Raw genomic sequence first — 19,025 nt, 5'->3', positions numbered from 1 at the left:
TGTTCTATAATATAAAGGCATCTATATAATGATCTTAACTTAGTTACAGTTTTCGAGTAAGTTTTTACTTCGGAACAATTTGGGCACTTTTATCTCTGCTTGTGCTGGGACTTATCCCTTTCTAATATTAACTTTCCTTTTGAGCAGCAAACAGAGGCCTTTCCTGCTTGTTTTGCCTTGGTGGCCTTCAACAATCTCCTAACAGGAGCCAGGCTATAGCCGCTGCTGTCTGGCAGTCTCCTTTTTAAAGTGCAGCTGTCTGCTAGCTGCTGTAACGAGCCAGCATAACTGCCGGAGTTTTTAGGGTGTCCCATATTCTTTCAGCAGTCCCCGCTCATCCAGGAGGGCAGCCACTCTTCCCCACATAGATATTATAGGCCAACTCAGGATTTCCCCTGAAGATTCTCCTTTCCCTGAACTCATGCCCACTAGTGCCCATGGTCCTTTGGACTCCTGGCTGGCTCTTCAATTCTTACAACCCAGCTCATGAAGGGCACAGGTTGTTGCAGCCACAAGACCAAAGAGCACACCTGGTACTTAGTCAGGCATAAGCTTTATAGGGACTTCTGGACAGGAGAAGCTCTCTGATGGCAGTGGTTCAGAGAAGATAGCACTCCAAAAAGAGACAGGAAAATGAGGGGTGATATATAAGGGGTTTCAGAACAGGACATTCCATAGGGTATGAGAACGGAGTTCCTGCTATGGTCATGTGAAGCATACACATGGGGTCTGGTGATGGTTTCACTACACGCGTAGGAAGCAGCTTTACCAAGGACGTATACTGCTTTGGGAAGATTATAGTTTATTATAACATCTGTGCATTCTCTCCCCTCCAGGGAGGGTTGTTGACCTTTAACTTTTGTCTAGGTCATGCAGGTGGCTACATGTTGAGGACTGGTGGGGGGAGGAGCCTGTGTCCCCACAACAGCAGAAAAAATAAAGTGAGATGTGGCTGGAAAGAAAAATGAGAAGCCTGTAAAAGTAGGGAAAATATATAATGCTTAAAAAAGAGAAAAAGTCTTACAGTAATGCCTCAGTAGTTCAAGTGGCTACTAGAACTTGCAAATCTGCAACCAAGCCTAAAGAGGTGAATATGAATACAGGAAATAAACCATGTAAAACCAAGAAAAGCAAAAGTAAGATGTAAGCTGAAGCCCATTCTTTTAATTATTCTGTGCATGATGAAGAACCTTTGACAAAGAAAAAAAAGAAGGTAAAAAGCAGATCCAAAAACTTTCAGAAGTTTTGAAAGGGTAATCATGAAGTAGAGGAGAATAAAAAGCAAAATACCTGCATGAAAAAAAAAGTACAAAGATGAAAACTCTGAAAAATAAATCAAATTTTAAAAAATAACAAGCCTCTTCAGATAGCTTTTGCTCAGAAGGGACCTGCTCAGGTGTTGCCTCCTCACATGGAGTCTGCTCAGAAGGGGCCTGTTTTAATAGAGTCTGTTCAGAAAGGCCTTGCTCTGGTGGCAATGGAGCCTCTTACTGTGGAGTCTTCTCCACAAGGAGTCTCTTCCTCCCACGGAGTCTCTTCCTCCTATAATGCCTCCTCCTCAGATGGAGCTAATTCCCAGAAGGTCTCCTTGCCAAAAGATAAATAAAATGGAAAAGTCTGCCAGGAAGAGTGAAATGACATGGAAGGAGCGAGTACTTAATGAAGTTGGCTTAATGCCTATTAATAAAGATAGGTTCTAAAGGAAAGGACATGTGCACAGGATCTACCACCATCAGCACCACTGCCAAAGGAAAACTTAAAAGAAGAACCAAAACACCAAAAAGTATGCTCTGAAGGGAAAGGAATTATAGAAGCCCCTCTTCAGAAAGTAGAAGAGTATAGCTGGTCTTGATGCTAGTACTGAGGAATCTACCAGTATTCCACGGTCTGAACAAAACTTGAAGAATATGTCAGAGTGTGAAATTTTAGATCAGGCTGACACTGTGCTTTGTGAAATAGAAACTAACACTGATCAGAACATAACAGAGAACCTTGCTGATAAAGACTCAGCAGTTGAAGAAGCAATTTTCCCACTGCTTCTTCCCCCACCAATAGAAAAAGGAGTAGTGTCCATAACTGCTCCGGCATCACCTTCTGTTACCACAGCAGTAAATGAGTCTCAGGAAATTGATGAACATGAAGGCATCCACAGTCATGATAGAGATGTCAGAGGGTAATGATGATTGTGCATTGAATGGGGCTCAACCAGTTCCACAAGAAACTAGTGGAAAAAATGGAAAAAGAGCCTTGGCAGTCAAAGTGGTTAAGGGAGATTTTGTTTGTACTTTTTGTGATAGTTCTTTTAGACAGGCAAAAGATTACAGCAAGTACCTCAGTCACCACTTGATTAATGTATATTTCCTTGAAAAAGGGGCCAATGGGCAGGAGTAATTAAATTTCAGACAAGGTCACAGTTCTTACTTTCTAGGATCTATTACATTTTACATTCATTTACAGTAGTACACAAACCTTTTGTTTTTAAGATTGCTTTAATTAACATTGATTTCTCAATGGCACTGTTTTCCTTATGACATTCTGTATGTCATTTGACTGTTGAAGTAATTAGCAAATCTAAGGGAGTTAGTGTACTAAACCAAGATACCTAAATCTGTAAATTTCTACATTTAGTTGAAATAAGAAAGCCAAGCAGGTATAACAGTATATTGCTTTGTCCAGCTACAATTTTTTCATAATTTCTATTTTCCTGTTTCACTTTAATTTACTCGTTTGTTTGTTTTTTTAACAAGTTCTATTAAAATGGGCATATTTAATAGCAAATTACTTGGAGACTTTGTCTGCTTTATTTCAAATCAGCACTTTAACTTTTTTTAGAGATGAGATTTAAATTGAAGAAAAATTCTCTCAGAAATGTACAGGCCAGGTATTTACTTCCTAAGTTTTGATCAATATTTCTTATTTGTTTATGTTAGTTATCATAAACTGATTTTTTTTGGTGCTTTAATGGCTTAAGATGTTGCACTTTTTAAAAACCTATGCAGTTAAATTTTTAGAAATGGCATTTATGTTGAATGACACTTATATATGTACATGCATGTTTATTTTGGCCTCCTTAGAGGGGTGCTTTTAGGCTTGTTTGCAAAAGCTCAGTTTTCTTCTTTGTTGCAATTGTCCTTTTTGCAGAGCATTAGTGTGTACAAGTTTGTGAGCAAAAGAAATATGCAGGTTCAATCCATTTGATTTTCACATAACTATGCTAAAATCTGTATTTCAAATTATTTATTTATTTTGAATGAATGTAGCAAATTTGCAACTCTGAATTTTGATTTTGCAATAAACCACTAGCCTCTATATTGAATGAACTTTTTTTTAATAGATTATTTATTTATTTTTAAAAATTACATTCAAAAAATATGAAGTCCCATTCAACCCCACTGCCCCCACAGCAACACTCTCTCCCATCTTTGTGACTCATCCATTGCACCTGGTGAGTACATCTCTGAGTATCACTGCACCCCTAGTCAGTGGTCCACATCATAGCCCACACTCTCCCACGTTCCATCCAGTGGGCCCTGGGGGGATCTACAATGTCCCATAATTGTCCATGAAGCACCGCCCAGGACATCTCCTCGTCCCGAAAACGCCTCCACATCTCGTCTCTTCCTCCCTTTCCCCAAACCCAGCAGCCACCATGGCTACCCTTCCCACACCCGTTCCACATTTTCTCTGTGAACATTGGGTTGGTTGTGTCCATTGCACATCTATGTCAAGTGGGGGCTTAGATTCCACATGGATACTGGATGCACTCCTCCTGCTTTCAGTTGTACACACTCTAGGCTCCATGGTGGTTGACCTTCTTCAACTCGATGTTAGCTGAGTGGGGTAAGTCCAATAAATCAAAGTGTAGGAGCTGAAGTCTGTTGAGGCTCTGGGCCTGGGTGTCATATTATCAGTCCAGAGATTCAAATCCCCTAAATATATCTAAAACCCCAGCACCAACTACAATTCCATTAAAGTAGCATGCAAGTCTTGTGAAAAGAGATCCCCTCGGAGTCCAATTCCATCATGCAGAAACACCAGCTCCAAAGAAGGGCCATCTGCCATGGCAGTGAACCCCATCTGCCATGATCATAGAACCCGTGGGTCTCTTTATTCCTCAAAAGAACCAATACCTGGGGTTGTATCTACTTTATCTGTCTCTCAGACTCTGCTCATTTGTGCATAAGGGCATTCCTTCTGACAACCTCCAGACTCTTTTTTAGAGACTCATAGCCTTATATTCTTATTTCTCCTTTCCATTTCCCCCTTACATTAGGTCAAACAGCATTTTGAAGTCATGTTATTATATGTAGACAGGGATATTCTGCTGATCCGTGTTGAACTTTTAATTCAAGGTCCTTTTCTATTTGCATCTTCAGCTAATATGTGGTAGTGATCCCTCGGTGCCAGGGAGGCTCATCCCCGGGTGTCATGTCCCACGCTGGGGGGACTGCACTGCATTTACATGCTGAGTTTGGCTGTGAGAGTGGCCACATTTGAGTAACATGTAGGCTGTCAGGAGGAAACTCCCAGGCACATTGCTACTCTAGGCCTTATTCTTATTGGAGGTGTATAGGCTCAAAAGCATAGCCATAAGTATCAGGAGCCCACTGTTGGGCCCTCCTTCCTTCCTGGTTCTTGCCGTTGCACCTGGGGGACTGCTGCTGCTCCCCCAGGGTCCACGACAGTGACCCCCTGGTCAGGGGCCCAGTACCCCCCCCAGCTATTGTTTTTAATTGTTTCCACTATGAGTATTTCTAGACATTACTATATACCCCGGGCATATGCCCTGTATAACTCCCTGTCAACCATATATATCCTGTCAATAACATCCTATATCAGTTGAATGAACTTTTTAAAATGGACTTTTACCTTAAATACCAACCATCAGTAATAATTTTTGCTTATCATGGTACAGCTAATTCTTAGCTCTACATTGCTAAATCACACTTAGGGGTAAACCTTTTTTTCATAGATGGCTGAAGAACTACAAGTGCTATTTGAAAACTGCAAACTTGTAATTATGAGACATAATTATTCCTTCAAGTTATATAGAATACCACTTATGAAATTTCAAAGCCAGAACTGTTACATATCAAGCCTAGAGAAAGGAAAGAGAAGGAGTGCTGGCTGACCAGTTGTAATTTCTTATGAATACAGTGAAAAGGGCTGGTGAAACTTATAATCCAGATTTTTTTTCTTTTTGTTTGTTTTTTTAATATCTATATAAAAAATAACAAGCAATTTACAGATCTCTTTCTCTAAACAGAACCTCAAGTGTATATTTATAAAGGTACTGTACAATATATAAACATTTATAACCAGTATGTCCATATTTTGCTTAGCATTCCAAGACCACAAGGCTAAGTCAGTATATAATCAGTACAGAGATAGGTTATTTAGAGAAGAAGATCCATGTCAGACTGACAACATATGACATCAAAGTTATGTTACAGTTAACAATAAAAATAGGATTTGTTTCACTAATTTGGATTACAGGGAAAATAAGTCATTTCTGTGGTTCTAAATTCTAAGCATTTTTATCAAGCCTCCTAACTTTGCTCTATTCAAGTAGTTACAATAGATGGGTGAATACAGTTCTGGAAGAAAAAGTCATTTCCAAAAGCTCACTGTGGGAAGCGTGTCATATCTATAGGGGCTGATTGAGTTGTTATAGTATTAAAGAGTTCACAGTCAGACTCTGAGAGGGAAAGACTTGGACATAATGTGCTTCACACCCATAGGATGAACCCTGGGTGACAGAACAAGTATGTTCAAATACTCCATAAAATGCATTTATTTGGAGAATGTTCCTTTATTTCTAGATGCCACTGAATGCTACTTTAGGGGATGTGTGACACAATGATGGAGGAGGTTGTTAGTGTGGGAGGAATGGGGTGGGGAGATGGGGGGGTATAAGGGAATCTCATTTTTTTAAAAAATGTAACCTTTTGTGATGTATGTATCTTCAAAAAATACAATCTACAAAAATGATGGGGGTGGGGGGTGGGGAATGGGTTATATGGGAACCTCTTATTTTTTTTAACGTAACATTCTATGAGCTCTATTAACTTTAATAAAAATTCAAAAAACAAAATAAAATAAAATGAAGTATGATTCCAATAGGGAATCTTGAATACTTCTAATTTTCTGTGTCCTATTCTGGAATAACCACCTTAATATTTCATTTATTTTCTATTTGGTGATCTCTCTGAAGTAGGTTTCAGATCTTGACAGTACAACCTGAAAGATTAGGAAAAGAATTGATGGAGTTTGGATGAAAAACTTCGGTTAAACATTAGAAAGTGAAGTTTTAGTTAAAAGATGTTTGAATTTGGAATTGATTGGGAGGCCAAAGATTTAAGGGAGCAGGAGATTCATGAGGAGAAAGTTATATATGGTGCGTGTTTTGCGTGATGGATGGGAATTAAATGATGTCGAGTTCTAGGCTCCAGCAAGCATTGTCAACAGAAGATGAAGCAGCAGATATTTATGTTTTAAGATGTAAATTATTACAAAGCTAGTTAAATCTTTCTAATAATTAGTTTTAATGTAGAGGAGTACATTTTATTTAAGTTACCTTTATGTTATATATAAAAATATATTTTTTATGCATAGATTGGAGATTGCAAGTCTTTTTTGAGTGTTTTTGAGGATTGTTTCAGCAAAATTTTAAAAACTGGCTGCTGGGGAGGATCAAAGAATTTGGCGAATTTCTAATCCAGGTTTTAGACTCGAATATTAAATGCAAAAATATGCATGAAACTAAAGCCCTTGCTATTGATCCATTATTGATTACTGTTAGTAGTAATTGAGCAGGACTTGAGGCCATTCTGCCAGAACATAAGGACTTGATGGTCAGGCCTATATTAGGTTCTGAATCTTCACACCATATATTTGTACTTACTGGAAATTGTATCAATGAAAAGTGTACTGGTAATATGAACTTCTGGTCCAGATGGAAGTTCTTCCATTTGAAAAATGTGATATTTGTAATGGAAGTTTTAATTTTCTCAGTCTCCCTCCCACAGAACTGAAGCTAGAATATTCTGTTCAATAAAGAAGCAAAAAATAAACACGTTACTTATAAACTGATGTTTAGTTACTAATGAGAGCTTAAGGACTAGAATACATTATAAGCCTAATAGCCTTATGAAAATGTATCTCATTTAGTCGTCTTTTAAGCATATATTCACATTCTTTTTCAAGCTATATTAAGATTATTTTCTTTTTTTTCAGAGCTGCATCCTTTAGGGCTCCTTTTTTTTTTTTTTTGAGGTGAATTACAAAAGGCTAGGTGTTTTTTGATAAAGCTTCTTACAACTGGGTGGATATTCTGCTGGAGCCTTCTAAGAAAGGCACTTTTATTTTTCAGTCATTTCTAAAGTCACATGGTCTTTGAATTTTGGGGGACTATTTTGCATGAGTGCTGATACAACTTTAAATTTAAGTAGAGCCATGTCATACCATCCCATGAATTTTGACTCTGGAAGTTATACCTTTCCTGTGATAATAGTTTCAGTTCTGGACTGTAAAGCTGGAGATAAAACTTGATTTTGTTCCTTTTTGTAAAATCAGTAAAACTTGCAGCCAGTGTGCTGAGTGTCCTTGTTGAATTCAGCCAATGAAGTGAGCTGATAGTGTTTTCTTGTTTGTTTTTTATTTTTTTTATTTCTCTCCCCCCCCCCCCCCCCACACACACACGCACTTGTCTGCTCTCTGTGTCCATTCACTGTATGTTCTTCTGTGACCACTTCTATCCTTATCAGCAGCACTGGGAATCTGTGATTCTTTTTGTTGTGTCATCTTGTTGTGTCAGCTCTCCAGGTGTGCACCATTCTTTGGCAAGCTGCACATTCTTTCATATTGGGTGTCTCTCCTTATGGGGCGCACTCCCCTACATGGGGAACACCCGTGTGGCACAGCACTCCTTGTGCACATCAGCACTGTACATGGGCCAGATGCACACGGGCCAAGGAGTTTGAACCGCAGACCTCCCATGTGGTAGACGGGCGCACTAACCACCGGACCAAGTCTGCTTCCCTGATAGTGTTAAATCAGATTCAAGAAATTATGTGAATCTTGGTGTAGCAGTTTGATATTGTTTATGAATTCCAAAAATAGATATTGGATTGTTTGTAAACTGGTTTGTTCCTCTGGGCATATTAGATTATATTGGATTCACTTTTACTTGATTAAATAATGATTGAGACTTTGATTGGGCCATGTCAGTAGAAAGTGCACCACGGAAAAGGGAGTTTGGACTTTTGAGCTGGAGCCTGGGGAAGTAAACACACAGAGGGATAGAGATGGCTCCATACACACAGCAGAGACCTCAGAAAGAGAGATTAGCCTAATAGTCTATAGCTGCAGCTGAGCCCTGGGAGAAATGAACCCTTGGGGAAATGAGCCCCAGGGAGAGAGACAAGCCTTATACCAGACTCTAGAAGAGATTGTTTGGAGTTGGGATAATGGAGACTTAAGCAGAAGGAAGGCTGGAGCCTTGCAGACATCGCCCACTATCTTGCTCCAACATGTGGCAATAGACTTTGGTGAGGGAAGTAATACTTTATAGCCTGGTAACTTTAAGCTTCTACCCCAAATAAATACCCTTTATTAAAAAACAACAGATTTCTGGTACTTTGCATCAGCTCCTCTTTGGCTGACTAATACACTTGGTTTGTGTAGATTCGCACTCCACATGCAATATTAAGAGAGATTTTACAGTTTTACAGTGTGTGCATAGGCTACCTGCCCAGCTTCCCCCTACACATTCATTACTGAACTTTGTAAGCTGGCATTGAAACATTATGTTTTGTTGCACCAATTTTTAAAACTTTTACAGTGCAATATGTGTTATTTTTCTGAAGCAAACCAAAGGTAAATTTCTCATGGTTTTTGCTATAGCAGCATAGTAGCAATTTTTTTTATACATTTGTAATAGATGAAAAGTAAAACTGACTGCAAATCCTTTCTTTCTCAAAAAAAATCTTAAACCATGTACCAAGGTATTGGATGAAATTGTGTAGCATAAGTTAAACATCAAATTGCATTCTATCAACCAATATGAATATATTTCTGAAGCATAAGGTTGAAATAAACTTTGAAAAATAAAAATCTCAATAATATGAACATAAGAAACCCAATCACTGTACAGGATGAATACTAATAGAAGATCACAGAATAAATATTGAAGAAATTATATTCAAGCAGTGTGTAAAACCACAAACAATTTTGCCAAATGGAGAAGGGTCATAAAATCACTATAGGCAAAGAAAACAGTTTTTGAAAAGGAATAGGGAGGGTGACAGACAAAGCTGTTGTGTTCTGGGAATGATATATAACTCAGTGCGTAGGGAAATAAAGCTGGAAAGGTAGGTTTGGGTCAGACTGAAAAGGTTCTGGTAGCCATTCTATGGAATCTGAATCTCTGATTTTGATCATTCTAACCATAACTTTCTTTTCTCATTAATTCTCACCACCTCCAGCCAATTGCTCACCAAGTTCTGTCAGTTCTACATCTGAAATATTAAATCTACTACTTAACTCCTACTGGCATTGGTTTACTTCAGGTTCTCATAATCTTTTAGTTAACCTAACTTTCCACTCTACAACCATAAAAAAATCCAACACTCCATGATATAATAACTAAATCCCTATTCCTGAATTCCCTATTGTGAGAATAACCTAAATTTTAATGTGGGAAACTGGCTTGAAGTTGAAATGTTTCCATAACTCAGATAAGAAGTGCGGGCTTAGGAACACCAGGCCCTGACTAGATGGAATGCTGCCCGGTCAGCACAAAAATTGTTTGTGTAGAGAAGCATTTGAACTTTGTATGGCCTGTTCCTTATTATTGTAGATGTCGCGGTTCTGATAGCAAACAGCTGCTTGGGAGTTTCTAACAAAAATAATGTGAAAACTAGGATCAAGGCTTTCAGTTCCAGAAACTGTAGTCCCCTGGTCCCATCTTTATTTCCTCTCATGTCTTTCTTTCTGTCCTTTTATTTCTTAAGTTCTGCGTTGCCTTCCCTTTGAGCCATCCTATTGCTGAGCTGTTCTCAGCAATTGGCACACAAAGAGGGACTTGGAGGGAAGAAGGATCACTTCAAGTGAAACTAAAGAAGGTGCAATGGTGCAGAGCCCCAAGTGGTTTGGGAGGCCTCCTGTATTTTTGCAGGGTTACGATGGGAAACGGAGACAGTTCAACAAAATATTGCCCATATGTCAGTCTCTTGAAGCAGCTCCTCAAAGCAGGAGAAGCCAAGGCCAGTGAGCCTCATATTTTAGAACTCTTGACAGATTATAGAAAAATATTGTCCATGGTTCCCAGCAATAGGAAGTTTAGAATTAGGAGACTGGGAAAAAGTGGGAAAAGAGTTTTTTAAAAATTACATGTACAAGGTTTTCCGATCCCTGTTACTATCTGACCCACTTTGACTATTATTAAATCTGTTTTGGAACCCTTGCAAACAGAAGATGAGGAGGAAAACGAGGATAGAGAATGTGATGAATTTCTTCCCACTGAATCTTTTGATGATACTACATCTAAAACTGTTGTCTTCAGCTCCTTCACTAACTGACTTCAGAGAGTCACTTTCCCCTCCACTGACACCTCCTCCTCCTCCCATACCTGGAGACGCTCAGCTTTTACAACAGGGCATTTTACAGGCTAGAAGGGAGGGTGACTTGGAGGCTTTTCAAATGGCTTTCCGGTTACTATACGAGAAAGAGTAGCACCCGGAATTGATCCTCAAAACCCGAATGGAGTTTACGAGTTCACCCATGAATCCTTCCCATTTAAAATTTTTAAAGAGTTAAAAGCAGCAGTGCAAAACTATGGTCCAAATTCTCCTTTACCTACGGTATGGTGCAAGGTCTTGCTGAAGGCTCTAGGCTGATTCTGGCAGACTGGTCCACATTAGCATGCATTACCCTAGGGTCTGGAGAGTTTTTGCAATTCAAAATCTGGTGGACAGATCATGCAAGGACTCAGGCTGCTCATAAGAGAGCCCATAATATCTCCATTTCCTTGGATTAGTTAGTGGGGGTGGGGAATTGGGTGGAGGTAGATCAGCAAATAGGATGATCAGGCCATTGCATAGGTTCCTCGCTGTTGCTTAAGAGCCTGGGAAAAAAATTGAGGTTAAAGGCCAGCCTCCAGTGTCATTTCAAAAAATACTACAAGGACCTAAAGAACCATAAGAGGCTATCAAAAAACAGGTTAATAACTTAGAGGCTGCTGCTACTATTTTGCAGCTAATGGCAAAGTGGATTTGACTGGATATATTAAATTGTGCCAGCATGTACGGATGAAGGGCGACCTTGCTCCAATGATGGCTCAGGCTATGACGGGGATGAAAATCAATAAAAGGTTCTCTGGAAAACGTCTTAATTGTGGAAAAATTGGTCACATGAGAAAAGATCGTCAGAAAAGTTCTGAGGGAAAAACAATGCTGTTCGGACAAAATATTTCTGCTCAGAAACAACCTGAGCTGTGTCCCCGCTGTGGTAAAGGAAATCATTGGTCTAGCCTCTGTCAGTCTAATTATTATAAGAATGGCACCCCCTTGTTGGGGAAACTTAACATCTGGCCCATTCCTGCCACCCCCCTCCTCCAAAAGGGGGCTTTCCCAGTTCAGTAGAGGGATCCCGGCACTCTCCCAACACTCTACAGTGTCCTGGATTTATCCCCTGCCACAGCAGGAAGCACAGCCATAGATATCCCTAAGGCAGAACCTGTTATCTTGCTTCCAGGGGATACCCCGGTCTGTGTAAAAACGGGAATAAAAGGACCTTTACCAATTGGCATGGTCAGACTTCTCCTCGGGAGAAGCAGTCTTACTTCACAGGGCGTTAGGGTGCATACAGGAGTAATTGATGGTGACTATCAAGGAGAGATTCAAGTTATTATGTCCACCTCAGTTCCTTGGAAAGCTGATATTGGAGATTATATAGCTCAATTGTTGTTGCTCCCTTATGTTTCTATAGAAGCTAGTAAGAGCGTCTGAGGGAAAAATGGTTTGAAGTACAGGAATGACAGGAGTATTCTTAACTAAAAAAAATTTAGAATCTAGTCCTGTTTGTGAAATAACTATTCAGAACAAACTGTTTAACTGGAGCTGACATTTCTATCATTAGTTCCAACCATTGGCCCTCTGCTTGGCCAATATAAGATGCATCTATTTCTGTTGTGGGACTTGGCACTCCTAGAGGTTTAAAACTGTGTGCAAATTTTTCATTGTCTGGGACCTGATTAATGAGGAAACAAGGACATGGTCCAGGGTTAGGGTAAACACCACCAGGTAACTGTTGTACCAATAGCCCCCCAGCTAATAGTAATCATGAGGGATTCAGATATTCACCTTTTCCATAGTGGCCACCCAAACTTAGTCTTCTTAAGTGGACTATAACCTCTCCTGTTTGGGTTGAACAGTAGCCATTAACTCAAGAAAAATTGGAGGCACTTCATAAATTAGTTAAGGAACAATTGGACAAGGGTTTTATTGACCCTTTTCTCAGCACCCTATTTTTATAAGTTTTACGATCACATACGGTGTTTTTGGAAAGACATTTTTTACTCTTCCCACATACCCTCACCCCCAATAGATCAAGTAAATTCCCAAGCTCTACTGATACTAACACAATCTTTCAAGTCCATTTTTCTCCATCCCCACTGCTACTAACCTGTAATTCATCTCCCTGCTTCATCATTGGCTTCCTCATCTGTTCATATTACAATCAGAATGATCATCTAAACCTGCTAGTCTGATAGTCACTCTCCTACTTAAAACCCTACGAGACCCCCAAGTGAGATTGTTGACATCCAACTTTTAATTCCCAGCAACCTATGCCCCAGGTATACTTTACTTCTTGTTATTCATTAAAAATGTAATTATCTTTCACAGCTTGGTGCTTTATAGCATATATATTATTCCTCATGCCATTAAATGCTCTTCCCTCTTCAACCTTTTAAATGAACTCCTATTCAATCTATAGCACCCAGTTCAAATATCACTCTCAGAAATTTTGTCAACCTCAGTTAGACAATATTAAGGACTCTGGGGTGGAGATTGTATATGAGATACAATATGGGATACAATCACACTTTTCTCTATTAGAACAGACATCGCATCTTATTTTTAAGTAATTTTATTATAATTGTGTCTACTATACATATGATTTTCTTACAAAAATGCAAGCTCCTCAAAGATAGGAACTTATTTCTAAGGGGGGGAAAAAAGAGCTGAAACCTGATATAGTATCTATTAGCCATGAAACTTTAGACCATTTAACTACTGCATTTTCAATCTCCACCAGCTCTGAACAACAATTTCATATATTTTTTTATACCAAGAGCAATTTCAAGGAAATTTGTCCTCATAAACTCTTCTTAAAGGAACCAGACTTCTATTTTAAGTATATTTTATCACCATCGGAGTTTTAAACACTGTTTCATTCATCCATACAATATATGAATGCTCATTATAAGCCAAGACTGTTGTAGGTACTGGGGGTAAATGAAGAATAGAAAAAAATCCCTGCCCTCATAGATAGACCTTACCTTCTAATAGGGGGAGAAATAGACAAATAAGACAAATAAATGAAATGATAGACCTTACCTTCTAGTAGAGGGAGAAATAGACAAATAAGACAAATAAATGAAATATATAGCATGCCAGATGGTGGTAGAGTGACCACATAATTTATGAATCAAACTGGGACACTTCTGAAAGTAAAAGGGGTTGCTAAAAATGAATAATAGGTGTCAATTGCTCTGCAACAGGCATAAACCAGGGCTGTCCCAGGCCAACCATGGCATACGGTCACCCTAGAGTTAAGTACTAAGGAAACATATATAAAATTATATTTGAGTGGAGACCTGAAAGAGGACTGCACTACGTGGACATCTGTAGATATCTGGGGAAGCACTTCCCAGAAAGAGAGAACAGCCAAGAACAAAATTAGTATGTTCCAGGAATAGTAAGAGGCCATTATGGCTAGAACACAACAAGCAAGGGGCAATGAATTAAGAACATGTGGGGGCTGGCTCATGTAGATGAATTGAGTGGTAAGGGGTAGCCAGAACAAGTAGAGATTTGTAGAGCATTCTAAGGACTTTAGCTTTGCTCTGAAATGGGGAAGTATTGGAAAATTTTGAGCATAAGGGATACAAATCTGACTTAACAATTAACCAGAATTCCTTTGGTTTCTTGTAGTGCATGGGCTAAAGGGAGACAAAGGTGGAAGAAATTAGCCCATTCAGGAAACAGCTCAAGGTGAGAGATATTGGTGACATGAACCAGGCTGGCAGTTGAAGTGGTGGTGAAAGATGGTCAAACTGTGGATATTTTTGTGAAGTTATTAGGATTTGTTGCTGGATTATGACATCTAAGAGTAGGGTGTTTTGAGGGGAGAAAGGGAGGAAGGAGGAACCAGGAATTAAGTTTTGGATATGTTAAGTTTGAGATGCATACTAATTTTTCCGGATGGAGATGCCAAGTAGACAGATACGAGAGTCCTGAATTCAAAGATTTAGAGGTCCAAGGTGGAGATTTGGTCATTGGTAATACTCAGATGTTTTGTCATAATCTGTAACAAATGTTCCACAACAATGTAAGATGATGGTGGAGGGGTGATGTATGGGAATTCTGCACAGTATGCATGATTGTGTTGTAAATTCACAACTTCTCTAATAAAAATAAATTTTTTAAAAACTTGATCATCATCAGTGGAAATGGTATTTACCAACATGAGATTGGATGAGCTCAAAGGAATGCCAGTACAAGGAAAAAGAGCTCCAAAGCCTAAGCCTTAGGGGATACAACGTGTAGAAGTCGAGAGGTCAAGCAGCAAATCAAACTAAGAAGGAGCAGGCAGGGAAGTGGGAGGAAAACCAGCAATTCTGCCCCTTGCTTGGTTTCTCTCCTTAAAACCAAGGGGAGAGTGATAACAGAGAGAGTGATCAACTGTGCCAAACGCTGCTGATCAAATCAGATAAGGATTAAAAGTAACCACTGGACTGGACAATGTACACGTTTGGAAACCTTGACAAGCACATTTTCTGTGGATTGTGGCATCAAAAACCTGGTTGCAATGGATTAGGAGAGGAAAAGAAAAATGGAGATAATGAGTGGAGATAGCACTTTCAACAAATTTTCTGTAAAGGACCACAAACAAGGATGCAGCTTAGGGCAAGTTGGACAAAGAGACAATTTTTTTAAAGACAGTCAGTGAAGAAAGATTGAGGATGCAGAAGAGGGAAGGGTTGCCAGGGACAATCTTTCTTATTAAGATTCTAGGGACAGCTCATCTAGTAATAAAAGCTTGTATTTTTTTGGTGTATTTGTGTTTTTGCTTTTTATAGTTTTCTTAAAACACGGCCAAGAGAGCACCTGCTGCCAGTGAAGCAGCTGAGTTGTGGGCTTTAGTCATAATTCTTCTGCCATTCTAACTCCTCTTGCATAGGAAGAAAATCATGAACCAAACACTTGTTATACCAGCATCAACACCCATTTACCAATAGAATGAGAGAACACATTTTACAGAAACATGTAACAAAACAAAACATGCATGAATACTGAGGCAGAAAATGGGGAGGTGTGGGGTGGAAGCACACGGGGATTCTTCTGGTTGCTTCCATCTTTGCAGCCAACTAGGTAGCAGGGACTTTGGCTGAGATTAATAATGGGCAAGTGTCTGGGATTGAGGCAAGGAGGAAGGTATGAAAGCCAAGCAGAGTGGGAGAATGAATAGATGACTGGGCAGCATTACTGACCACTTGAGACTTGCAGGCATGGCATTAAAGTAAAACCAGACAGGTGATGGGTTTTCTTTAGCCACATTCAGGTACCTGGAAATTGGCATCGATTAGAAAGCATCGGAGGTCATCAGAGGGGTCACGCTTAACGCACTCCTCAGGTGGACCCCAGAAACAGCCAAAGTGGACACAATCCCAGCTACTGGTTCTCCTAAGGGCGACCGAGACCCACAGGGATATGGTCATGGCAGATAGCTCTGGAGTTCAGTACCATGTCAGTGGGCACTACTCTGGAACTTGTGTCGCTGTGATGGAGTTGGACTCAGATGTAACTTCCCTACACATGCCTCTTCTGTCACTTTTATTGAACCTGTGGTTGGTGCTAGGGTTGGTGCATACTCAGGAGACCTGAATTTCTGGACTGTCCATGAGCCAGCTGAGCCCTGAGCCTCAGCAGAGTTGCGACTCCTACTCTCCGGTTTGTTGGACTTATGCAGATCAACTAACAGGGAGGTGAAGATGGTCAACCACCACACCAGGGAACTGAGAGTGCCTACAACTCCAAGCAGGAGAATTGCATACATCATCCATGTGTAATCTAAGCCCCCTTTCAATATAGAGGTGGAGTGGACATCACCATCCCAGGGTCCACAGAATGGAGGAATAAAATATGTATTAGAGAGAACTTACTGATATTCTACTATAAAACAATTGTGACTATTAATAGAAGAAATGGTATTATTGATGGGGAGAAAGTGGCCACAGTAGTTGCTGATGGCAGGGAGTGGGAAGAAGAGATGTGATGAGGGGGCATTTTCGGGACTTGGAGTTGTCCTAAAGGATATTGCAGGGTCATATGCTGGACATCATATATCCTGTCATAACCCACTGAATGTACTGGGGGAGAGTGTGAACTACAGGGTAAACTATTATCCACATGGTGCAGTAGTGCTCCAAAGTGTGTTCGCAGAGTGTGATGAGTGTGTCACAATGACGGGGGAGGTTGTTAGTGTGGGAGGAGTGGGATGGGGGGATGGGGGTATACGGGAACCCCTGTTTTTTTATAATGTAACCTTTTTTATGATGTATCTTCAAAAAAATACAATTTACAAAAATGATGAGGGTTTGGGGGTGGGGTGTGGGTTATATGGGAACCTCATGTTTTTTAATGTAGCGTTCTATATGATCTGTTAATTTAAAAAGTTAAAAAAAAAGCGTCGGACTGCATTAAGACTGTGGTTTAGCCAAGTGATTACAGTAAAGCAGGATGGGGACAAGGACAAGCATTAAACATTTGTCAGAAAATGATTAGGATGGAGCATGAAATGTAAGATAGACTGAAAGGAGATAAGGAAGGATATGCAGGACAGTGAAAAGGTGGGAGGGTCAATGGATTGTTGTTCCTGGTAGAAACAGTACTTGTTAGGGGTACTCATAAGGGGTGAAAAAAAAAGGTAGGAAGAGGTGGTGGTTAGGAAGTAAAATGGGTGGAAATTGAAATTCTAAAGGGACTGATTAGTAATGACAAGGTCTCAGGTATGACCATGGGAATAAGTGGCTAAGGGATAGGGAGGAGGACAGATAAGTGGAAAGGAAGAGGTCAAGCAACTGAGTGGTCAAGCTGTTGGAAAGATCCACCCAAACATTGAAGCTACCAAAAGTTAAGACAAGGGAGAAAAAGTATGCCTCTAAGAGATAACTAATTCTTAGAATTTGCTATGCTGGAACATGGAGGCCTTTTTCTGCAAAGTGCTACACTCACTCAATCCAGTTACTATTGACTGAATAACCAAAAGGGAAACAGAATTTTCTGGATTGACCCCATCTGGTTCCCCATGGTGAGATACCTTGACAAGGAAGAAACCAGAAAGAGAAAAGCCAAAGGAAAATAAAAAAAAAGGGGGGGGGGGGGGAGTTAAACTGAACTGCTGTTAAGATTGGAGTGTCCCAGAACCAAAATGTTTAAGGAAAACAGGGTACTGAGTGAGGGAATTTAATCAAATCATAGTAGCTGGGGAACATATTCTGCACACACACAAAAAACAGAACAGATCAAGATTCCTGGAGAAGAGACAGAAAAAATGAAGTTTTCTCCTGAAGGTGAAAGAATTATACAAAAAGTGCAATCTTAAAAATTATACCACATATCTAGGCCAAGAATCACATGAAGAAAAGCTGAGAAAGTTGATCACAAACACAGGCTATTCTAAAGGACCAGAATAAATTGATAATTACAGACCAATTCCTCCTATGAATATACACACAAAAATTGAATCCAACAGCACATTAAGAGAATTATACACCATGATCAACTGTTCCCAGTTATGCAAAGGGTGGTCCAACGTAAGAAAATCAATTAATGTGCTACACCACATTAACAAAGTGAAGGGAAAAACTATGTGCTTGTCTCCATTTATGCAGAAAAGGCATTTGACAAAATCCAACATATTTTCTTGATAAAAACACCTATAAAAAGAAGAGAAGGAAACTTCCTCAACATGATAAAGGGCATCTATGAAAAACCAACAGCTAACACATACTCAATGGTGAAAGACTGAAAGCTTTCCCTCTAAGATCTGGAACGAGGCAAGGATGTGAGTCAATATTTTACTGGAAGTTACTGGCACAGCAGTTAGGCAAGAAAAATAAGTCTTCTAGGACTCAATCCCTTCCCCTGGGGCCAGATCTTAACTAAATTTTCCAAATTCCAGACACTGGGACAATTGTCTAACAAGCTGCCCCCAAGCTATTCGGTCCATTCATAGATAGGTGCATTTGGAGGAATGTTTTCCATTTAGGAGGCCCTGGAAACTCAGTCTTTCAGCATGAAGCCTTGAGATCACAATGCCTTACAGAGAGCTGAGGAAGTTTCCAGAGGTGGAATGGAGTAAATACTAGCTAAACTAAAGGGCAAAGAGACCTGTGTAGAGATGGGTACTCTCACATCAATCATTGAGGAATTTAGGAAAAAAGTTAGATAAGAAGTTCTGGGGAAAAGAAAACACCAATTTGACTAGTGTCTGTTCTAAACTTTCAGACCTGCAAAAGCATACCCATGTTTCTGGGCTATTATAAAGATAATAACAATTTCTTAAGCTTTTGCCTATTGGTCTTATTTTAATAATGCTTCATTCATTTCTCAATATCCCTAAATACTTACCAGCCTGTGTGTCAAACATGCTTTAACCAACAAAGCTACTCTTAGTGTATCCCAGATAATAAAATGATATAATCTTTGACTTCATAATTCTAATTTTTGGTCATCCAG

The 19,025-nt window shown here is 39.6% G+C and overlaps 1 pseudogene; it reads left to right on the top strand.

Annotated features, from left to right (window-relative positions):
* Positions 1-1,547: 1,547 nt before the first annotated feature.
* On the top strand, positions 1,548-2,391 carry LOC101439613 (RE1-silencing transcription factor-like; annotated as a pseudogene).
* Positions 2,392-19,025: the final 16,634 nt, after the last annotated feature.

The sequence above is a fragment of the Dasypus novemcinctus genome, chromosome X, assembly GCF_030445035.2.
Source record: "Dasypus novemcinctus isolate mDasNov1 chromosome X, mDasNov1.1.hap2, whole genome shotgun sequence".
In the NCBI taxonomy this organism is placed as follows: domain Eukaryota; kingdom Metazoa; phylum Chordata; class Mammalia; order Cingulata; family Dasypodidae; genus Dasypus; species Dasypus novemcinctus.
Note: the sequence above shows the minus strand (reverse complement) of the source record. Positions and strands in the feature narration are given on the sequence as shown.